We start from the raw sequence: 21,647 nt of genomic DNA, 5'->3' as shown, positions 1-21,647 counted from the left end.
GGAGAAATATTCCTCCATTGAACCAATTCCTACGAAAATCGTACTCCAACAATGTTTCCTGGAGTCCAGATGTCCGGCGAAGTTCTTCCACAGTCCACAGTATTAATTGTGTATTAAAAATTCGCTTAAATTTTGAGAAACATCGATGTAATAGCGACCATTGACTAAGGGATATAAATAAATATATCATTATTTATAAAATAAAATAGGTCGAAACGGGCAGTACAAGTTTTTCGTAAATGTGTTATCATTTTTTAAAAAAAATCTACGTCGCAAGTTCCGAAAATTTGCTTTCAGTAGTTACGCTCCTTATAACTGAAACGAAATACGAATAAAGAAACACATAGGTACCCTTTTTCAATGAGAATATGATATCGCACTTGCGTGTGTGAAAAACAAAGTGACCGCGATTTTACGCTCGGCGGAAGGAAAACGGGTTCCACATGGCGGGTAGTTTTCACTGGCTACGGGCGAGTTTCTATCTTATAAAAAAAATAATTTTATAGAAAGAAAACAGCTAAATTTTTATCAAAAAATGGGACATTTTTTCAAAATGTTGTCATTCTGCAAATTTTGATTGTTAGGGGGCCTCTGTAGTTGCAGCCATAGCGACAACCATAATAAATAAAATAAACCTTAGTTTTTCCACTTTGGGTGACTATAACAGTCCCCACACAATCGCCTGTCAGAAAATAATTTTTTTGAAAAAGCTCGCGCCTGAAAAAATTCCGAGTATTACTTCAAACCTACCTCAATATCCAGGCGAAACGTCAGACAGTATAAACCTATAGTTTTGGTTAAATAAATTCCCGAAGATGGCAGTGAAAAAACAGATAGTTACGCTAGAGTGTCCCCTTAAGTGCGTCCGAAAAAGAGCGACGTATAGTTGTTCACAGCTCGAGGAAAGGTAAGGGAGCTTGAGGTCACTAGCGCGGTGATGTCCTTCACCGCCGGCTCTCTATTGACCAAGGAAAGGAGGATGTTAACACGTGTTCCAGAAAAAAGGTGTGAACACGTGTCCCGGAAAAAAGAAGATCAGCTCCTACTTACATGGGAAAAAAGAACTGGGTCATAGGTCACACGTGTGTGCAAAAAAGGGCCGACGAAATTGTACATCCGTGGGAGAAAGAAGGAAGGTCGAGGCTGGGGCTGTGGCGGCTTCTTTATCGGAGGTTGCCGACTGCCCGGGGCAAAAAGGGTGTGAACAAGGAGACTCAGGAAGAAGGCAGAGGAAGCCTCGTTGGTAGGGTATTTATTGCAAAAGAAAAGTAACAATATATGTAGCAACGGACATGTTCTTTATTAGAGAGTAACAGAAGGAGGTGACTAGTGGCGAACTGGAATCACTTCAGTAGCGAAAGAATATCTAAATACCAGGAGATCAGAGATCCAAGAATGGAGGAAGAATGTGAGAAACTTTTTAATTTTGGAAACAAAAGGATGAAGATTGATAGGGGATATTATAAGAGTGTTTGATGCAGACTTATTTTACCATGATTCGTGTTATTTATAGAGCTTGAAGGATTCAGAAACGAAAATGTATTTATAATTTTTACTCTTCGTTTTTCAATAAAGATCATTTCTTTAATGTACCTACCCTGATAATGTGCGCATGTAATATTAAATCATAAGCTTCTTTTATGCGCCATTTCATCCCCTTATAGCATAAAATATTATCTCCTTATGCTCTCTTGTATATTAATATTTAACAGACGCTAATATTCAATTGGACCTCGCTTTATGACGCCGGGAGACACGAAAGTAAGTGCTTCTTCAAATATTCCCTTTCATTTCGATCATTTCGTTGAGATTAAGATTGAAACGAATTGCGCTCTACATTACGGCAGCAATCATTTTAGCTTGTGACATTTATTACCCACTATCCTCAAATAAAACGAAATTAAACTACTTAGGTTGAATTTTAAAGAAGAATTAGAATTATTGATAGGCTTCCACTTTTCGGTAATAGGTACAGCAAGTGATTGTTATATAATGCCAGATTGAATTATGAGTTTCCTTCAGAGAAAATTAAATAGAATCCTAGAATCTAAGATGTCGTTTTCTTTAATATTTTGAACACAACAAAACTCACAAGCGGAGGACACCATGTGGTAGAGACCGATTTTGATGAGCCTTGGCACGATGGATCTACGTCAAAAATGAGTAAATAGGTGTCCGAGCGTTTCTGCCAATGTGCCTTAATAATAGAAATATTTACATGGAAATTATTAAAAATTTCATAGTGGCCGTGGGGTTTTAATGGGTAAAAATCCCATACTACCCTGGCGCCCCCGAGGGATTCCCCTCTGAAGGAGTCGGGGTGCCTTTTGAAGATTTCTCCAAGTTAAAAAAAAAATTTATAAAAAAAATGAATAAATTTTTTATTTCAAAATCGGTGTCTACCATGGTGTCCTCCCCTTGTCAGCCTACACATCTGATTTTATCTACAGAACTTTTCTATTAACGTAAGTAGTTGTTTTTTAAGTTCCCTAGGAGCTTGTGGTTTAAAATAAAGAGTACTCTCGTTACATGTATTTTTTGAGTAGCTTATAAAAGTGGACAGCGCCTTTAGTTAATCCGTTCCGTTGGAGTTTTCTGAAAAGCCACAGGGCGAGAAGAAAGTTGCACGATGCTTTGACGGTATAGGTATACATGCACACAATTACATAGGTACCTATACCCCAGCATTCTGCGGAGGAATTATCCAGCCCAGTTTTCAAAACAGTTCAGTGAGCAAGATAAATTGTTCCCCGATAATTTTCTACGAAGTTGCAAATTGAAAGAGCAGTTCGTTATTCCACGCATTGTTTCGAATTTGTTTGCGCGCGCCCCTGAAACTTCCAGCCATCGAAAGCAGCTCTGTCAGCAGAATAAATTATTTTGCGATTTGTTTTGCGGGAACTAATTAAAACGACAGCTATTCACTGCTTTACGCACTGCTTAAATTCATTTATAGGTGCGCGAGTTCTTTAAAAAGTAAAGACAAACGAAGTTTTTACCTAAGGTGTAACTTTGAAGGGGAAACACTAATTATAGTGGCATTCGTTAATGGATAGTTATTATCAGTGTCAGGTGTAATTTGCACTGAGGAGGTGCTGCTTCCTTATGCAAAAATACAATGAAAGTGTACGATTACGCGAGTTAAATGTTAAATTACACACAGGGTCTCTCCAATCTTCTCCGCGTCTTAAGGGAAGGTTCCGATCTAAAAATCGATTTTTTTATTTCATTTTTCGAATCTTCAACCTTTTAGAAATACGTGTTTAAAAGGATTTTTTCAAATTCGTAAAAGTTTAAACGCGTTTTTCTCGAAACAGTGTCCTCAAAATCGGTGGAACCTGTATCTCCAAAAGTTATTATCCGCTTCGACTGAAACTTTTTTTATGTTGAAGAATATACTTCTGGCTCGTGGATAGACTAGTAAAATTTACAAAATTTGAAAATTTGTAATTTTTAAAGGCGTTAAGAAGGCGAAAAATATAGGCGAAGAGTGATTTCAAACTTCAAGTGTCGTTATTTTCTCGAAAAATGTGATTTTTTGTAATTTCTTCTGGTCAGTCCAAGGGCGAGTTTAATGCCCTTTAATAATCCAGCATTGTTTTTTTATTTCAAACCAATGGTTTAGGTGCTACAGTTTCCACCGATTTGGATGAAATTTTTGACGACTCGACTTTAACTACACCCCAGTGCCGTCTTGTAACGATTAATTATAAAACAAAAAAATATTTCTATAATTTAAGGCACCCTTAATACAATGCAAAAAATCCCATTAAATTATATATAGTAGTTTTCCTTTAATTAATTCTTACAGATCATCTATTTTTTGGGGCTCTAGACCGGAAGTTTCCCTTAAGGCTCAAAATTGTCAGTCGTGGTACGAATAACAGATTTCTGACCAATAAAACATCTAAAAATGGCCTTCTTAAAACTAAACAGGCAAAAATTACAAACTTCAAGGTAAAATAGTTTTTAAGTAAATTCGAAACCAGCAAAATAATGACGTAACAATTCAATTCCATTAAAATCCTCGATCTGGGGTGAAATGGCTCTTTTCGGTTACAAGAATACGCGTCGAAATTCCGTCGTCAGCTCGACTCCTCGATTTCCCCATATTTAAAAAATGTTTAATTGTAAGTTATTTGTCATGATCATATCTTCACCGAATGATTAACATTTGCATAGTATAAATATATGACGAAATTTGACTGGTTGACGAATCTGAAGAATGTGTTCAACTGTCCACAAATTTGATCGACGAAATTTTGGCGGTTGTGGGGAAATTGGTCGAAATCCTGTACGAGAAAGACGGTTCTGCTTGTTTAGTTTTATTAGTGGCAGCGCCTCGAGCAGGCAATGTGGCAACGTAAAGATTTAATACAGAAGGACGGTCTAAACACAAAGTTGACCATTCTGTTTCTGAAAAGTGTCTTGCAAAGGTGGCGACTGACGGTCATATTGTTCCGCGAATCACTGGTGGATAATGGCGCATACGAGTAGGGATTGCAATGCCGGTAAATCGGTTTTGATTAAAAATTTTACCGAATCACCGGTAACTGAAGAAGTCGGTAATTTTGCAATCCTTACATACGAGCCCAGAATCCTCCCCCGCATACCTACTGTTCTGACCAATATGCGAAATTCACCATGAGTTATTGAATCAGCATATTGGAAGCTTTGAAACAGCGGACACTCTTTTGAATGGCAAGACCTCTCCAATGCACGGCCTTTGAAATTAATTCAGACAGTCCATGGCTATTTGAAAATGAAATGCTCGAATATTATTAAAAATACATTCACCTTTAGCCTGCTCGGAATGGTTATTGCTCCGTCGAATCGGAACAGAACGCGCTGAATGAAATTCTATTACATGATTCCGAGGGGATGAAATTTGAAAATATGAAGCGCGTCAGGTATGTAGATATGTATTTGTCTCTTTGATGACGCCACGGCTAAAAACCGCGCAAGCGATTTTCATAGCTTTTACGTTCCTGTAATTTCATTAGGAACCTATTTCAGAAATTGTTAAAAATCTTGCCGATTATTTGATAATGCTCCATCAGCCATGTTTCTTGTTTCTTTTAATCGTATCTAGGTTACGTTAATCATTTACTACACAAATTTTTTCCCACTTCAGCAAATGTCTCCCGATTGCTCGAGATATTCAGCTATTTAAATACCGATAGCTGAAAACAAATTGTAAGATAGTAAGTCTCGTACGAACCGGGTTACACAAACGCGAATGTTTGAAGATTGCAAGTAAGGGTGAGTTAACAGGGACGCATAAGACTTACTTCGAGCGCGCAGAATTTCTCAATTCTCCGCCGTGTAAAGTTTCCTCTGCGCAAAGACTCTATCCCGCAGTTTTAATCTATTTTTCTATAACTGCTTCCCTCTTTTTTAGCCGTGCCGCGGATTAAACCCCATTAACTGTGTACCGGCGAATAAAACTTGCATTAGTGTCCCGAGCGTAAAAATCCCCGTTACTGGGGAAGAATCCCAAGAGGGCACGGTTTAGAACTGCGTTGCAATAATGTAGAGTGGAGCACGGGCAACTAGGGCGAGCAAGTGGAGGATGTGGAGCCGAGGACCATAGAATGTCATCAAGTTACGGACACCTTAACTCACGAGACATACGATGAAACCACCGTTCTCTATTTTAACAAGTTGTTACCAGGATTACCCGATAACGTACAGACCGTTACAGGAAGACGAACGATAGGGGCTGGTTGTCTCTGGAAACTGGCTTTAAGCCACCGTGCACTTCGATCGATTTTTCTGTCGCCTACACCGAACGCAACACCGCTATACGCGCGTATTCCAAGTGTCAGAATTGAATCGACGTTTCTATTGCATTTTTTTTGACAAAGGAATAATTTTTCTACACTGTTGCTTTTTGCTCAGTGGAATCCATTGGCGATTATCGTCGATATATTCTACAATAATAATACTGCGTCGTTATTGTACAGATATATTGTGTAATAAATAATAAGCGAAATGAAACGGGTAACGATGCAAGAGTTTAATAAAAACGAGAAGAAGCGAATATGAGGAGATTCCCCAGTAGCATTTCTGGGTGGCCCACAGTATCCCCAAGTTGGGAATTAGTTGGCCATCAAAATGCCAACAATGAATGCTACTGGGGTTAATATTATTGTGGGTAAAGAGCAAGATGCAGCGAGAAATATATTCAGGTTAAAAATTAATTTCATTGCCTGTACTCTGGTCGCTCTTAAATAATATAGTTTAAAGCACGGCTGTTCGTGGATTCTCGAAAAATTCCTGCAAGAATATCACAGAATTATAATTTCAACTATGTATGATGATAAACGAGATTCGTTTGATAATTGCAACACTTCCAGTGTTCAGAATCGTCAAGCAATTTAGTAGCTTCCATTTAAAATGGAAAAGGTATGAATGCATGGAAACTGACTCAACATTATTAGACTGTTCATAGCCGTTTAAATAAGTTTTCAAAACTGAGTTCTGTTACAAACCACTTGTCAAACACTTATTCTGTAATTTGGCCAGAGACGAATGAAAATTTTAGGTACAATTAAGGCTTCAGGGAAAAGGGGGCGAGAATAAGTGTGCGTGCAAATCGAAATTCCTAAGGACAATTAAATCATCAGGGACTTTATTGAAGATCGTGGTTTCGGGGAAGAGAGAAGACCGGATTAGAAATTTCAGGCAAAAAAAATCACGGGTTTAGAACCTCACTGGGATCAGATCTCTCGTGCACTTCATAAGATTCAGCGACTGGATTAAAAGCTGCTCGTAAAGTGGAGCCAGTCGTAATTCTGCTCGTCTTGCTTCTCCAGAATGACCAGCAGAAGGGAACAGTACGATAACGGGCCTCGAAATAACGACGCCAGGAACTACATCCTTTCTAATGTTGTAATAAAATTGTTAGACAGAAAACTGCAGGTTTTTTTTATTCATTCTTAGCTTCTTAGCTTAAAAATTAATTCAGTCTTAATTTCTGTGGTTTGTTTAGCCTTTCATTATATAGTGTTACTGAATAACAAACTAAAAGAACAGTTTGTAATATTTGATTGAAGTATGTCGTTGAGTATGTCTGGTGAACATTGAACCTAATGTTGTGTGTTAAAAGTATGATGTAATGAAAAAGGAATACATTACATGGACTATGTAAAATTCAACACTCAAAATATTTACTGATATGAGCAGCATGTGTAATTATTTTCACGAAGTTCAAAGTACTATGGAAAGACTGAAGGAATAATAAATAGAATTCATGCTATTATTTAGGAGCATGAATTGAGACTAAGTAGTAAAAGCTTCCCTTATGAATTTTCACTTCTCCTAAATGCAGTGGCGCAATTCTTGCCCGGAGTTCAAAGTCAGACGGAGATTCGCCGTTTCTGGTGTTTTTTAATAAGTTTTATTGCCAGAAAGAGAAGCTAGTATCAGCACACCGTACAGGTTGTGGGTTCTCTCCTAATTGTGAGTGTTCCTAATGGCCTAGCACCCATCGAGGACGCCACCTTCGTCGTCCCAAATTTATGACACACCATGCATTACTACATAGGTGCTCTGCAATGTCCTTGCTCTGCCCCATGAATCTCTCCCGCCATTCCAAAATTCCGATAGGCACATAGACAAATTTTGCAATTGCGCCAGATTCGTTTTAGATTTAATATTGTCTTCCTCGAGGGAAATAGAACTCTTTCGTCTGAATTAATTAACAGTCGAATAGAATTTTTTGTTAGTAGAAAATAATTAAATCAGCAATTTTCATCCTTCTTTTCGGTTGTTTAGTACTTCGCGTAGCAATGCATCATGGCGCGCAAGTAATTCTTCTTTCTTGAAAGTTCACTAAGTTTCAGAACGAAACTAATTGCATTTCACAAGACACACGACTTTCCAGTTGCCATTGCTATAGTAATTATTATTGCTCTAATTTCGTCGCTATTCTATTAAGACCGTTAGAAATATGTTCGAGCAGCCTCAAGATTCTCCGCTGAACGTCTCAAGTACAAAAAGCCTTGGCAGGCGCATACGAAATGTTGCGCGACACCCTTTTTAAAACAAAGGACAGTTGCAATCCGTAAGAAGGGTATTCCTGGAGGACACCACTTTAATCCGAACACCGCAAGAAACACGTTGACGCGGTGAACGCCTGTCTCAATCTCCACGACAGATTACTACGCCATACTTTCCCACTGATGTCCGCTTCCCTGGAATTAAATTTACTATCTTTTTATGCCCCGTCTCTCCAACTTAACCTGGTTCAATCGTCTTCCTTTAAACATCAAAGGGGCAAGCACTTGTCGTTAAAAGCCACAAACAACGCTCGCCGGAAACATCAGACGCAGAAACACGTTCTGATTGACAATGAATGTATCTACAAAGTGAGACCAACAGTGGCTTCAAGCGGGAAAGAAATTATGTTCTCTTCTGAAACACACAAATTGGAGCTTTTCAAACTTTCCTTTCTCGAGAAATCGACGTTTGATATCGGTGTTGTGCGTCTACTCGTGACTGGCGATCTGTTCTACACCGAGCGGTGCAATATATAATTAGTTTAAAATTTTTACTACGTTGCCCGTTTGTAAATTGCTGGGAAAGTTATTAGTCCTTTTATTGCTTTTATTAGTTTGATCAAAGGCATGGAAAGCAGGAGGAGAAGGCTTTGACTACTCAAAGGCAATGGGCAACTATCTCCACCCTGCTCTTTGAGTAGCTTGATGCTTCATTTTGCCTATTTGCTGCTGTGGAGGGTGACAAGAGGGTAAATAGTGGTATGAAGAAATTCGAAGAGCATATCTGGATAATGATAGACTACAAAGAAAATTTTGGTACCCAACCAAGTAACGTGTAATCATCCTAACGTCACGTGTGACTCACTCTGCATATTCCTGCAATGTCAAAAGTGGTACCAAATAATTCATTTTGGAAGCTCCGGTACTCCCCACTTCCTTTTACCTCTACCCCACGTTTTCAGTATACATAGATACCAATGGGTGGAGGGCCGTGGAACGTCTAGATGGAGAAATCATCGATTTCAAACAGTACGGTAAAATTTACACCCGATATGTTCGCAACCCGCACATTAAAAACATATCCGCGCTGCCTAGACATCTGTTTCTATCTCCTCATTCGTCTGTCGATCTTCCCGGCCGGCATCGATATTGTCACCGGAATTTATGGATTTCCAGGTCAATACGCGGTGACAGGAAGTACGTGCAATAAGAGGAATAGTCCCAGCGGCACATCTCTCTGGAAATCACTGGATCCGTGGAGCGTCGCCCCGCGATTGCTTGGCGTCGACAGACAAGCGCGGAGCTCGATAATCGGTGGCTGAATTAATTCCTGATTTTCTGGTCGGGCTGGAAAACTGGGTCACGTCCATCGCGATCGAAACCGCACTCCGTTGATCGAGGGGGTTCGCAAAGCGAACAACAAGCTGGTTTATTTCATCTTTCGCAGGTGACTCGCAGAGTTTTGATCTTCTCCCCTCCTACCTCCAATTAATTTCGAAGCTATTAATGCGAATTAATGAGTAACTCTCGATTGGGGTTCTTACTGATACCAGGCAGACTGGTGGGATTATTTATACACACAGTCGCAGCGGATTAGAATACAGGAAAAAATTAAAATCAGCTTCAACAAGAATAAAAATGCGCTAAAAAGTAAAAAGTAATTGTGTTCCTTATTTAATCTACGACTCTTAATTTTTTTTAAGTTGGCGCCTCATCATTTGCACTCTGTAAATCTGACGCCGATGTAAAAAATTGCGAGTCGTAGATTAAATAAGGAAGAAAATTATTTTGTACTTTTTAGCGCATTTTAAATTTTTTTTACCTTGGCTTTAATTTTATTTATTTTTTACTTTTTAGTTATTTAAGTTATATAACTGCATTTATTTAAATAACGAAGTCGGCTAGTGAAAGAGATTTATTATTTTTGGTGTAACATCAAAACTACTTAACCGATTTTTATATTTCTTTCTCCATGACCTAAGTTGTTTGAAGATAAACTAAATGTATTAAGTTTTACGAGAATTGGTTCAGTAGTTACAGAGAAATTCGAGGACAAACATAATACATACAAACATACATACATCGTCAAAATTAGGTCAGTAGGATCAGTTAAGTAGATAAAGATTAACTAACAAAATGCTAACCCATTTGAACAATGCATACATGCACATCGAACGTAGAACCTATTTCTTTTCGAAGTCGGTTAATAAACAGTTTAAAACACCACTCAGCAGGGTCAAATTTACCATACAGTTTATGGCCACATTTTAAATCCTTACTCCTCGCAAACAATATAAAAGCAGCCTAGTTATAGTTGCAAAATAAAATACTTATTTTTAAATATTAAGTTCATAATAAAAAAATCAAAGGCAGTTGAAAAATTTGAGAGGCCTCACAATGATGTTGCGTCTAGGACCTCCAAAAAGTATAAATGCGGCCTTAGTGCTCGGTGTGTGACTTAAATGATAAACAAGTGAAAAGCACTCGTAGTTTTAGCTAATTTGCAATTCTTTTCGGTGGTAGGTGTCATTTGGCGCAATTCGCCTGCTGCATCTCCTAATTTCCCTGATGTAAATTCTCTGTATTCGCAGTACAATTTGGTTGATTAAATTCTATCTGATCTCTGACTTGTTTCCTAAGTTGTCCGACCGAATCTGAGTTCAATATACAAACTTCCGAGGACTTTTGCCCGCTCCGCGCACGAATACAACTTGCTCCTCCACTATATCGTAGAGCCACGTTTTCTGAACATTAATTTCAGGTAACTTACGAGGTTCAACCCATAACTTGGCGAAACACTAATTCGGTCAAAGTTTTCCCATAGGTTGCGGCAGATCGCGGAGTCCCGCACCAAAAAGGGGTTTTACTAAAACGGGATTAATTAGAGTGCTTTCGTTTCTGAATTTTTACTGCGATTTTGTACGACCTGCTTGTCCTTGTTCCGATTGATTCTATTTTTGATGAAATCGGTATTTTGAACAGCTACGATGGCAGCATGATAGAGGTCCAGTAACCTTAAGTGATAATCAATATCGTTGTTCCGTCCTTGGTTAAGCCCGCCTCGAACTGTGGACAAGTTAACCTTACACCTCTGTCAAGTTAATTTCTAAATCTTTAAACAGTTGATCCCAAACTGGTCATAGTTATCAGTTGATCCGTGAATAATAATTGTGATCCTGTAGTTGTAAATATTCCAGTTGTAGAAGAATTCCTGGATATCCATTCATTGCAATCTGCTACAGCATTAAAATTTCCTACCGCTGTTAATTTAGCGCTCGAAAGGTTTTTGTCTTGTTACTTTTGACAATGTCGGAACAAAATAGTCAAGACAGTTTATAGGTGCTTACTTGTACAAGAAGCGATCCAAAGAGACACCTATCTGCAAGATCATATTTTTTTAGGGCAACAGTCTAGACCCTTTGCTCCATCCAGGCAAAGCTCATCTTAAGGGGAAGTCCAAAGCTAACATTTACTGTTGGTCCGGTCTGAAAAGTGTCCTTCATCAGTGTTCGTCAACAAGCATTCTTTCTATAAGAAGCCTTCCCCAGCATTTGTTTTCTATCGATATCGGCTTCTTCGGCTACCAGGGAGATAGTTTGTTTAACTGCAGCAGAGACCTAACCTATGTCCACGAGAACACCCGTGACTGCAACTGTTGATTCTTCGGGGAAGTTTACAGATAAGTACACAAAAGAGTTTTCACATCATTCACCCTGCTTTTTTCCATAATAACTTGTCAAGAAAGTTCAGTTTTAATTATCGACGAAATTAACTTAAAGTCCATGCACTCATATCAAATAATATACAGGAGGATATCAATTGCCAATGTTATTGGATAAATACCTAAATAAGGTGAATGTCCCAATTTCTGTTCATTTAAGAGGTAACTCGTCATAAAGAAGGTGTAAGAAATTTGTTTGTGATGAAAATTTGCAGAGTAATTGATTAATTCTTTAATAATAAATCAACCAATTCAAAAACTATTTAAGAAAGATATTTCAAGATGTTTTACTATTAGTAATTTGACTATTAGTGCAACACTCGCGTAAATGTTTAAATAATTTAGAATTATTTTGTTGCAACTATAGTACAAACGTACGGGCATGAGCAGAAATTGGGACATTCACCTTGCATAGAAAATAAATGTTCGGAAAAATATCATAGAACGAGGTTTGATGTTTTGGAGGAATAGAACTTTGGACGTGTAGAAGTTTTTGCAAATGTCTTTAACGCGTATGGTGTCACACATTCCGACGCAATTTGCACCTGTCTACAGTTGCTGATGCAAGAGTAATTATTAGGACGTGCGTCGTGCAACTCGATTACACGATGAAATACAGATGTCAATACAATTTCCCCAGCTTATGAATCTCACGAATAACCAGCAATGCATTCCAACCGTCTGACCCCACAATTTCTTCGCAATAAACAGTGATTTTCAACGCTGAATTTAATAAAAGTAATTACTTCAACTTCAGTCCGCGATTGCAATCAAATTATCTTTATACACTTCCTCAATGAAACTCAACGAGAAACAAGGAGGAATGACGTTAAAAGTTTATCATTCCCCACATTTTACTTCGCTTCTTCCAATTCGCAATGTCGACTTCTCATCGACATATGGAGGAGTCGAAACTTATTGCTAAGTTATCGATTTCTGATCGGCAATTCTCAGCGAATTCTCTAATTCGGAAATGAAAACTCCCAAATGCATCGTAGGTAGTAATGCGTGACTGTTGGAATTTAATGTAGCGAATCCGAATAACGATGTTCGGAAACGATTATCCGCTTTAAGCTGCGATTTCTGCGAGGCAACGCTGTTTCATCGTTGCGCCGACGAAACTCATTAACTACCAATCACGGCCAAAATGAGTTAAATAGTTGGACAGCATGGCGAGGCGCCGCCTTTCATCCCATGCACGGTTCATTTACTGCAATTTACGATGAAATTCATATAAACAGCGACGGATAATGAATCCTGGAGCACTGGGGCTAATTCGTCTACAGTTAGCAACCTAAATGTGCATCATTATCTACAACGTATAGTTTGTCGCCTAACATAATTTCTACCAAATTTTTACGTTAAATTGTAAGCAGATTAGGTTTCAAGGAGGCCTTGATAATTTTCTCGTTTTCTTTAACTGAAAATTTGTTATTTGTAATTTGGAGAATTTCATTATTTTTCTTTCTAACAAAAATTGAGAATATTACCCCTAAGACCTGCCTTTGTATTCACGCAATTTCGTATTTAGCTAGATCCGTGATATTTGAATCACCTACGCAACTAGACACATCGTGTCCATCTTCTTTCGTTCTTAGTCCTCCGTCGGTGGACCCTGAATCGGTGAAGAACTATAAAGTGAATCGGGATACACAAGCTAACAGAAGCCCAAAATTTATAAAGTCACGTAAAAACACATTTGCCTCCGCTTCTGCATCATTTCTCGTTTCGAATAAATAAAAGGTAACACCCTCTATCCCCGCACCCTACGAGCAAAAGGACACGTCACGGTATGATAAACTGAAGCCTCCACCATCCCTCGTGCACAAAGAAATCCATCGTCCCATTGAATCCCATAAATCAGCTGACACACCAATCTAAATCACACGCCAAATTCATTCGTTCGAGTGTCTTGGAAAGTAGCACCCCAAAGTGCTACCAGGCGACGTTACCTAATCCTGCCGTCGCGTTGAAAAACTCCGTGAAACGTTTCGTACAAACTCACCGTGGGGGGGAGCACATCGATCGTGTCGATGGACGTCGGAAGAAAGAACATTTCTCACCTAGTTATCAGCCCTCGAACACCAACAGGCAACAGTTGGGAACAGTGGCGATGGACGGGAACTTTTATTGAGTGTATATCCCCTTGTACGTAGCTTTTAGGTGGCTCCGTCGATCGATGAAAACGATATTATCGGATGGACGCTGAAGGATTTTGTAGTTTTAAGTTCTGACCACTCCGCCAGGGTCTACTGTAGTGGCTGGACCGCGACCTCCGCTAAAGATCGCCCGTGAAATGGCAGCCTTATCGACAGAGACCACTCATACGGTTCGAGTGCAGGATATTCGGGATCCACTCGGAAAGCCCCGACGCGGTAAAGCCAGATGTGCGTCGAGAACACGCCTATGTTCATTTCCGTTTGCCTGCTTCGTGACGTAAAACTGAATTTGCCGCGGTGCTTCTGAGTTTTCGGGGGATATTTTTGTGGCTCGTGATTGGTGTTTCGGATAAGTACGTTCCAAGTTTGGGCAGTAGCAATGACGGTTTAAAAAATGAGAACAGATAAAATTATGGGAATACGTCTGAAATGGCAGTCGTCATGCAAGGCATACGTATAAGCATTTTACTCTCCAGCTAGATTAAAAATTTTTGAATTTTTGAATTTTTTCGGGAATAATGGTAACCGAATGCAACGCAAGATTCATTTCCTGCGGGATTTTAGAAAATAATGTAAGATGAAGAATGTTGTAAACTACTGTTTTAAATTTACATGATTACTAGTTTGCTTGGAACTGTTATACATAATACATATTGTCAGTGGTCCCTTCTAATTACGCGAATCTTTTTCTGAATCTGTTACTTCTTATATTTACAACAAATATTCAGCTACTGCTTTAATGTCTCTCAAAAGTTTACATTTTTTTTCGGCAGTAACGACAAAACAATATTATTATTATTATTATTATTATTATTATTATTATTATTATTATTATTATTATTATTATTATTATTATTATTATTATTATTATTCGTCTTTATTACTCTAATGGGAAAAAAGAACAGATGATTTACAAGGGTAGACAAGAAGAGTAGAGGCGAGGCTACAGTGGTGACACTGATGGTAAGCCTAACCGCGAACGATAAAACTAAACTAAAATATCAATAGAAACAATAAAGAAATTGCTTTCGAAAGGGTTATAACCTACTAAGTTATTTACTTTTAAAACACCAATACAAAGATCGCGGTTACTAAAAGTTCCTTTTAAATAAACATAAAATTCCTACCATTGCAATTTTTCTTACCTAGCACATTCCGTGCCGACTTATTATATTACTAACTCAACTTACTATATTATTATGTTACTATCCATTGGGTTGCACACATGGAAAAATTCCAGGGGTCGAATGAAACTGTTAGCTTATTAAAAATAAAAGTCAATTATCGAACTTTTCACTACATTTCTTTTCTGCTTCAAGTTAACTTTGTTCATTAACACTTTAACTCTGGTGTAAGAGTTCAGTTTTAATGGTTATTTTATGTTCGATTAATAAACGTTCTGGAGGACCATATACTTCTAAACGGATATTTAAGGGTGAAATATAAACGTTAGGAATACTTTTTTAATTGGTTATATTTAAGGAATTGGAAGCGATATGAAATATAGAAAAGAAAGCACATTGTGATTTTTATTTAATTATTTTCACCGAACAGTTTAAGGTTTCAACTTCAGATCTATCTACTTATGGAATAAAAGTTTCAGTTAACGCACGGCATTTTATAACAGTTCTCTCGGAACAGAAATGAAAATAGTCTTAAATTACAGTTATTTCGTAATTAATTGAAGATTTTAATAGTTTCATTCGACCACTGAAAAATTCGTATAAATTGCTCGCGTGAAGAGGTCCCTCGAATGGATCGCGATATTTCTGTGCGAATTTAGCGGCGACACAATGGTGGGTTGAATCTCTTCAACGTAAGAGACAATCTTCCGAGAACCAGTGAGGTGTCCAGTACCCCAGGTGTTTTATCTCCGGTTCTACTAACACTGTATAGAAACGACGCGAACCTGCAGCTTCTTTCGAGCAAAGTGTCGGCGAGCGCAGCTGACACGTCGACACGATGTAACAGTAAATAATAGAGTTCGGTAATACCGATTCATTCGAGATTCAAAGTGCGCACGAGGAGAACGACGCACTTGGAACAGTTGTTGCAGGTATATAAGATGAGATAAAAATTGGATGAAGCAAATATTAGGGGATTAAAACAAACTTATATTCGTTTGACTATAGTTATGGCAGTGATGCACTAACTGCAGTTCATATATATTTTCTCTTGAATAAAGTCATGAAGTGGTACATGAAGATCGAGAATTCGAACAAATCTGATAATGAACGTAGAAGCATTAATTTCCTGAAATATGGAAATGTGGAAATTCTCTAATAACACCACCTGGGACATGAGTTACTACTTGAACGCCATCTGCAATACATTCTCCCCTCCCCCCCTCCACTTTCTAATTGATCACATAATCAACTAAAAACTATGGTTAGCTATGACTTATATATGATACGAGAATAGATATTTTTAAATAAATTGCAATCCTAAGTTAGTTGAGTTAGTGTAGGATGGTCGACAGTAAGTAATGTCTCAGATTGGATATTTCATTATACAGGGTTACTATAAAAGAATAGACACTTGTTATATTTCGTACAAACCAAACTATCATACAAGATGCAGATAAATACTTTTCATGGTTTTGTGGAGGACGTTTTTAAGTTTGTATCAGTTCTAGATGTTCTACGTGTGCACTTTGTGTGCAACTACTTGTAAGTACAATAGTTCTTCCGCTGCTCTGGGCAAAAATCTTTTCTGCCGCCCTTTATATTTAATTATAAAGTTTGATATTAAATTCAAATATGTATTAGGGGAAAGTGGGGCAAAACCGGGTACGCGGGTCAGATGTCTTATAGGAGCTGATTTCTAATCTTTCAAAAATCCAATAATAATCTTGATTATATGTATAGGTCACGGGTGGGCTCGTGAGATTTGCATAAATCTTGAGGAGGGCGACGAGACCTTTATTCGTGATTTTTGTGCACTAGATAAATTAAAATAAATTCATGTACAAATTAATATTTGTTGAAATATCTTTCTTTATGGTTTCTAAAGTAATAGTAATAAAGGTTACATAATTATATCATATTTTATGCGCTTTTTAATAGGTACCCGATATTACCCACACCTATAAGGTAAAACCAGGTACTTGCATACTTCCGAGAAGACTTATTTTCCTATGAGCCAAATAGTTTTTTTTTTCAAAAAAGTACTCTCATTTTTTGATTCTGTAAGGTCCAATTAAGATTTCTAGCGGTGTCCAAAGTTTAATTTGCCGTCTGACTTTTTGCTAGCAGGAAAAATACTTTAAGCACCCGGTTTTGCCCCACTTTCTCCTACCTACTTTTTAACCACTATTTCAAAAAAATTTACTTTTTTATTGGGTTTTACTGATTTTAATTTTCTCTTTCTATTAATTTTGCCACCTCCAATTTGCCGCTCTGGGCAATTGTCCTGCCTGCGCTCCCCTAGACCCTGCACAGCAGATACTTTAATAGGATAGTTCAATTTGATCAACTTGTTCCTCTGACAGGGGCGGTCTTCCAGAACATTTCTCTTTACGCAGATATCCCGTGTTCTGAAATTTGTTGCTCCTATTGCAGATGGATTGTCTTGTCGGTGGCGTTGTACCGTATCTTGTTCTAAAATTCCGCTGCACGACAATAACGAAATTTGTTTTTGCTAGGGTTTTCAACCCAAATGCTCGCATACTCGACTACCCGATAAACAAGTTATTTGTCCGCGTATTAAATTTGCCGGGTAATTAAATTAAGCCCGCCGGCAAATTCGAAGATTCTGTAACGCAAAAACTTGCCCTTGGTTAAAAAAACTAAAAGTACGTACAATAGTATCAAACATCATATTTCACGCACTAAAACCGTATTTTATGTTTTTAGTTTGGCGTACAACTTGTCGAAGGATGTCGCTATGGATTGTTACATATGACATATCGGAATTGCACACTGGGCTAAAAAAATATCGCACCGACTATTGTATGTTGGTATGCAGCATCGACGAAAGAGTTTTCAAACGATTTTTAAACGATTTTATTCAGCTTCGATCCTCTGTTTGAACTCAAATTTAACCAACTTCCAACTATCCAATTGTCTTGAAACGATGCAGGCGTCCGTAGTTGGAATGAAAATACAATATTTTTTTTAAAAAAATAACCCCGAGGGGGTGCAAAAATTACCCAGTCATCAATAAATATAACCCATTCCTACAAATGCAAACAACTTGAAATCAGCCTATAACCACAAATCAAATCAATTCAGTCGACATGAAGTCAGCATATAACCACAAATCAAAATGACACTATAAAGTAAATAATGAAATAAATATTTAAAAAAAAAATTTAAGTTGAACGATTTTATTTAAAATGAGTACCAAGACGTTGAATGCCCTGGTCTTTTCGAAATATTATTTTAACAAACAAAATTGAAACCAAAATGTTTAAAAGCGCAATAATTTTTTTTTCATTTTGCTCTATTTTTGTGAGATTTTAATTGTTTTGTTTTAATTTTGCTTTTATGTTTTCAAAATATATAAATTGTTTTTGTTTTTAAGTATATGATCTTTATCTAATTGTTTTTAACTATTAAATTAAATTATTTGCGCAAAAATTAACATTATTCGAGCACTCGACTATTCGGGTAGTTAGAAAAGTCATACTGGATAATTTTCTGGTAATATGGAAACTCTAGTTTTTGCTAATTCAATTACACACAACGCTACATTGGATCGCTGTCTCTTTAACGCTTTCAGTTTCATAAAATGTTGAATGTGTCTATTACTTTTCTAGTAACCATGTATAACATAGAATATGAAAATAAGTATTTCTCCACAAAACAAACAACAAGTGAAATCAACTCGAGTAAACTTTCTTAAAGTTGAACCACCAATGCTCACCTACTACCTTTCATTTCCCACTCTAATGTTCCAAGAAAGCATTGAAAAATTTTCTTTTGCGTTCCATACGTTATCTCACAGTCTTACATGTGCAGTCTTACAGAATAACGCATTTCAGCGTAAAACTTTGAAACTTTATCATAAACTTCGAAATTCGAAGGGTTCGAAGTGCACTATTGATTTATCGACATTTTCGTGGATCCATGGGATTTAAGAGGAAAAAAATCTGCTGATCCTGTGTCTTCGACCAAGTGACCAGAAGGGAAGGACGACCTACTTAAATCCTCGGAGGTGCAACGAGAACACCAGGATTGGCAAAAAGCTGCTGCCTCGACATTCTTCACTCGCTCGTCCTGGTCGTAAGACCTTGGATTTTCTTAAAGATACGCATTTTAATTGAATGATTCATTTCTAATTTAAATATTTCAATAAGTCCATTTTTTGGGGGGGACACGATGAAAGTATTAAATAATGGTAGTCTAGCTGGTTGATCTGTTCTGTAGAAAAGTATTTACTGCCTTTCAGAATGGATTGATGGAATTAGCCTTGTTACAGTGTATCATTACCCTTGAATAATAATTTTACATGCTTGAACTGTTGAATGTTGTAGGTACAACATTTTTAGATGTATTTCACTTCTTAAAACTATAAGCCTGTGGTACGTTGGAGTGTTACAAACATCTTTTTATGTCTAAAGTATGGTTTTGAGTTAAGGGGTTATATCTAGAAAAGAGGTGAACTCCAGTGAATTTTTTTTCAAAAAGCGGAAGCGTACATTCTTACAGAACTTTTTGCACTTAATTTCCGAAATATTAGATTAAAACAAAATGGCGGCTATTTAAAGTTGAAATCCTAAGTTTTCGTGCAAAAACCACGCGGAAAAAATCACGATTTCAAATTTAAACAGCCGCCATTTTGTTTTAAATTAATATTTCGGAAATTTCCTCCGTCAATCAGAGGATACATCGATATATTAACGAAATCTTTTTTGTATTTTGACTCTAGATAATCTGGCTCCGCATGGCAGTGCTCACCGCAAAAGCAAATTTTCAAAAAGGCTTCTTGGATGTAGGTTGTTACTTTATTATAAACGTAAATATTTTTCTACGAAAAAATTACCAAATGTTCTTTAAATGTTGCTCTCCTACGTGCAAGAAGTTCTGTAGGAATACATGCCTCCACTTTTTCAAAAAAAAATCACAAACACTCGCCTCCTTTCGGCCGCCTGACTAGGTACAACCCCTTAAGCAATAACATTGAATCCTCCAATTATTCTTTTCAGTAAATTTCAGAGCTTAAGTCTTGATGGATATTGACAAACTAACTTATCGCATTTCAAGTATTCTGTTCAATGTTCACAGTTGAAATATTATTTCTTACAAAGAAAATCAGACTTCAACCTTCTGAATTACTCATTTCCTTCTACCCAGTAACTTTAGACATAAGTTTCACACAAAATTCCTTAAAATCGTCGCAACGAAAGCTTAACAAAATTGACATCTCAGAAGTCGAGGACCTAAATCAAAACGCCTAAACTAAATGAACAATTCCATTTCATAACCCGATTTACTAAAACAATATCCAGCCGAGCCCAACTAAATAAATACATGTGAACGTGATATACGCTACCCAATTCGCCTTCACTACACACTATGAAAAATGATCTGGCCGTTTCATTCGAGCATCAACCACCCCGAATGGCCAAGAAAATACGAGCCTTCCGCGCGGATAGCCAGTTTTACATTCGCCCGTTATCAGGCTCGATTTATGGGTCGATAACAATACAAAACTCTCGTCGATTCGCAGAGCGCCGTCACTAGGAAGAGAGACTTCCTGCGCGCGCAAACTTGCATCGTTTTCTTCCTTCCGCGATATTTATCGCGGCGATAAATTCGATTCTGAGTCATCTGCACGCTCCAGCCAGAGCATGCAATAAACTCGAGCCAACGAGGTTCGACGTTGGTACGCATTGGATTCCCAGGATTTGTGAAAATCATACAGTCAGTGTTTCCCGAGTCTTCTCTCAAGCCGACTGTTCTCCAACTCATTAGACCTAATCCATAGCTAATGCAAACTTGCACGGGTACGGCGCGCACTGTCAATAACGTGATCCGTCAATGAGGCTCTGCCCAGATCGATAATCAGAGGCTCCCCTTTCTCCCAATCGCACGGTATGATGATACATACGCCGATGATGGACACGCCACGGTAGCAGGGATTCGCTGCGCAAGCGACGTGCAACGGAAAAGTGCAACGGTTGCAGCATATCAGGGGATGGCGGATGCCTCGACGAGCAACAGGAAAACTTCCCACCCCTCAGCTTCACTTGTTAGTCGATCTCGCTGAACTTGTCCTACGACGCGAAGTTTTCGCTGGGCCGGTGGGATCACGGTGGAATCGCGGAGGCGAGAAGGGTACGAACGGTCGAAGAATCAAGTGGAATGAGATTTCAGAGGGAGGTTATTTAAATTGCAATTATGCGCATGGTTCGAGGGGTGTGCGATTGTGCACTCGTTAAGAGCGAAGTGCTGATCGGAATAATTTTTATGTTTGGAAATTGAGTCTGCTGATGCAACTGATTTTCTGCTGTTTGTAAATCAGGGTTGAGAAAGGTTGGTATTTATAGTTTCGTTGGCAGTGTGTTTTGTGGAATTTCGCGTTCCAATGTTTCAGTGGATTCTGTATCTAATTGGTTAATGACGCAGGAAAGTCGAATATTTTATTTAAACATTGGGTGTTTATGTGTAGGAAATATTATTTGAGCGTTGTACATGCAGAAAGTTTGTTGGGGGTGTATGAAATAATTCGAGGGAAATTAAATATTTGTTTGTGTTTTCTGAGGTGGTTGCTTTCTTAGTTATTTTTCAACATAGTAATAGATGCATTATTTGTATCGCA

General features: G+C 37.9%; 1 protein-coding gene and 1 long non-coding RNA gene across 3 annotated transcripts in view; one reads left to right on the top strand and one right to left on the bottom strand.

Annotated features, from left to right (window-relative positions):
* The window catches only part of LOC143379012 (neural-cadherin), a 352,951-nt gene that overhangs the window by 162,566 nt on the left and 168,738 nt on the right, over positions 1–21,647 (bottom strand). The gene's annotated exons all lie outside the window — the stretch shown is intronic.
* On the top strand, positions 15,621–17,551 carry LOC143366042 (uncharacterized). Its single transcript, XR_013084654.1, has 4 exons — positions 15,621–15,935; positions 16,016–16,346; positions 16,378–16,501; positions 17,444–17,551. It is a non-coding gene; the product is annotated as an uncharacterized LOC143366042 (long non-coding RNA).

This window comes from Andrena cerasifolii, chromosome 2 (genome assembly GCF_050908995.1).
Source record: "Andrena cerasifolii isolate SP2316 chromosome 2, iyAndCera1_principal, whole genome shotgun sequence".
NCBI lineage: Eukaryota > Metazoa > Arthropoda > Insecta > Hymenoptera > Andrenidae > Andrena > Andrena cerasifolii.
The sequence above is the reverse complement of the archived record's forward strand: the minus strand, read 5'-3'. Positions and strand labels throughout refer to the sequence as shown.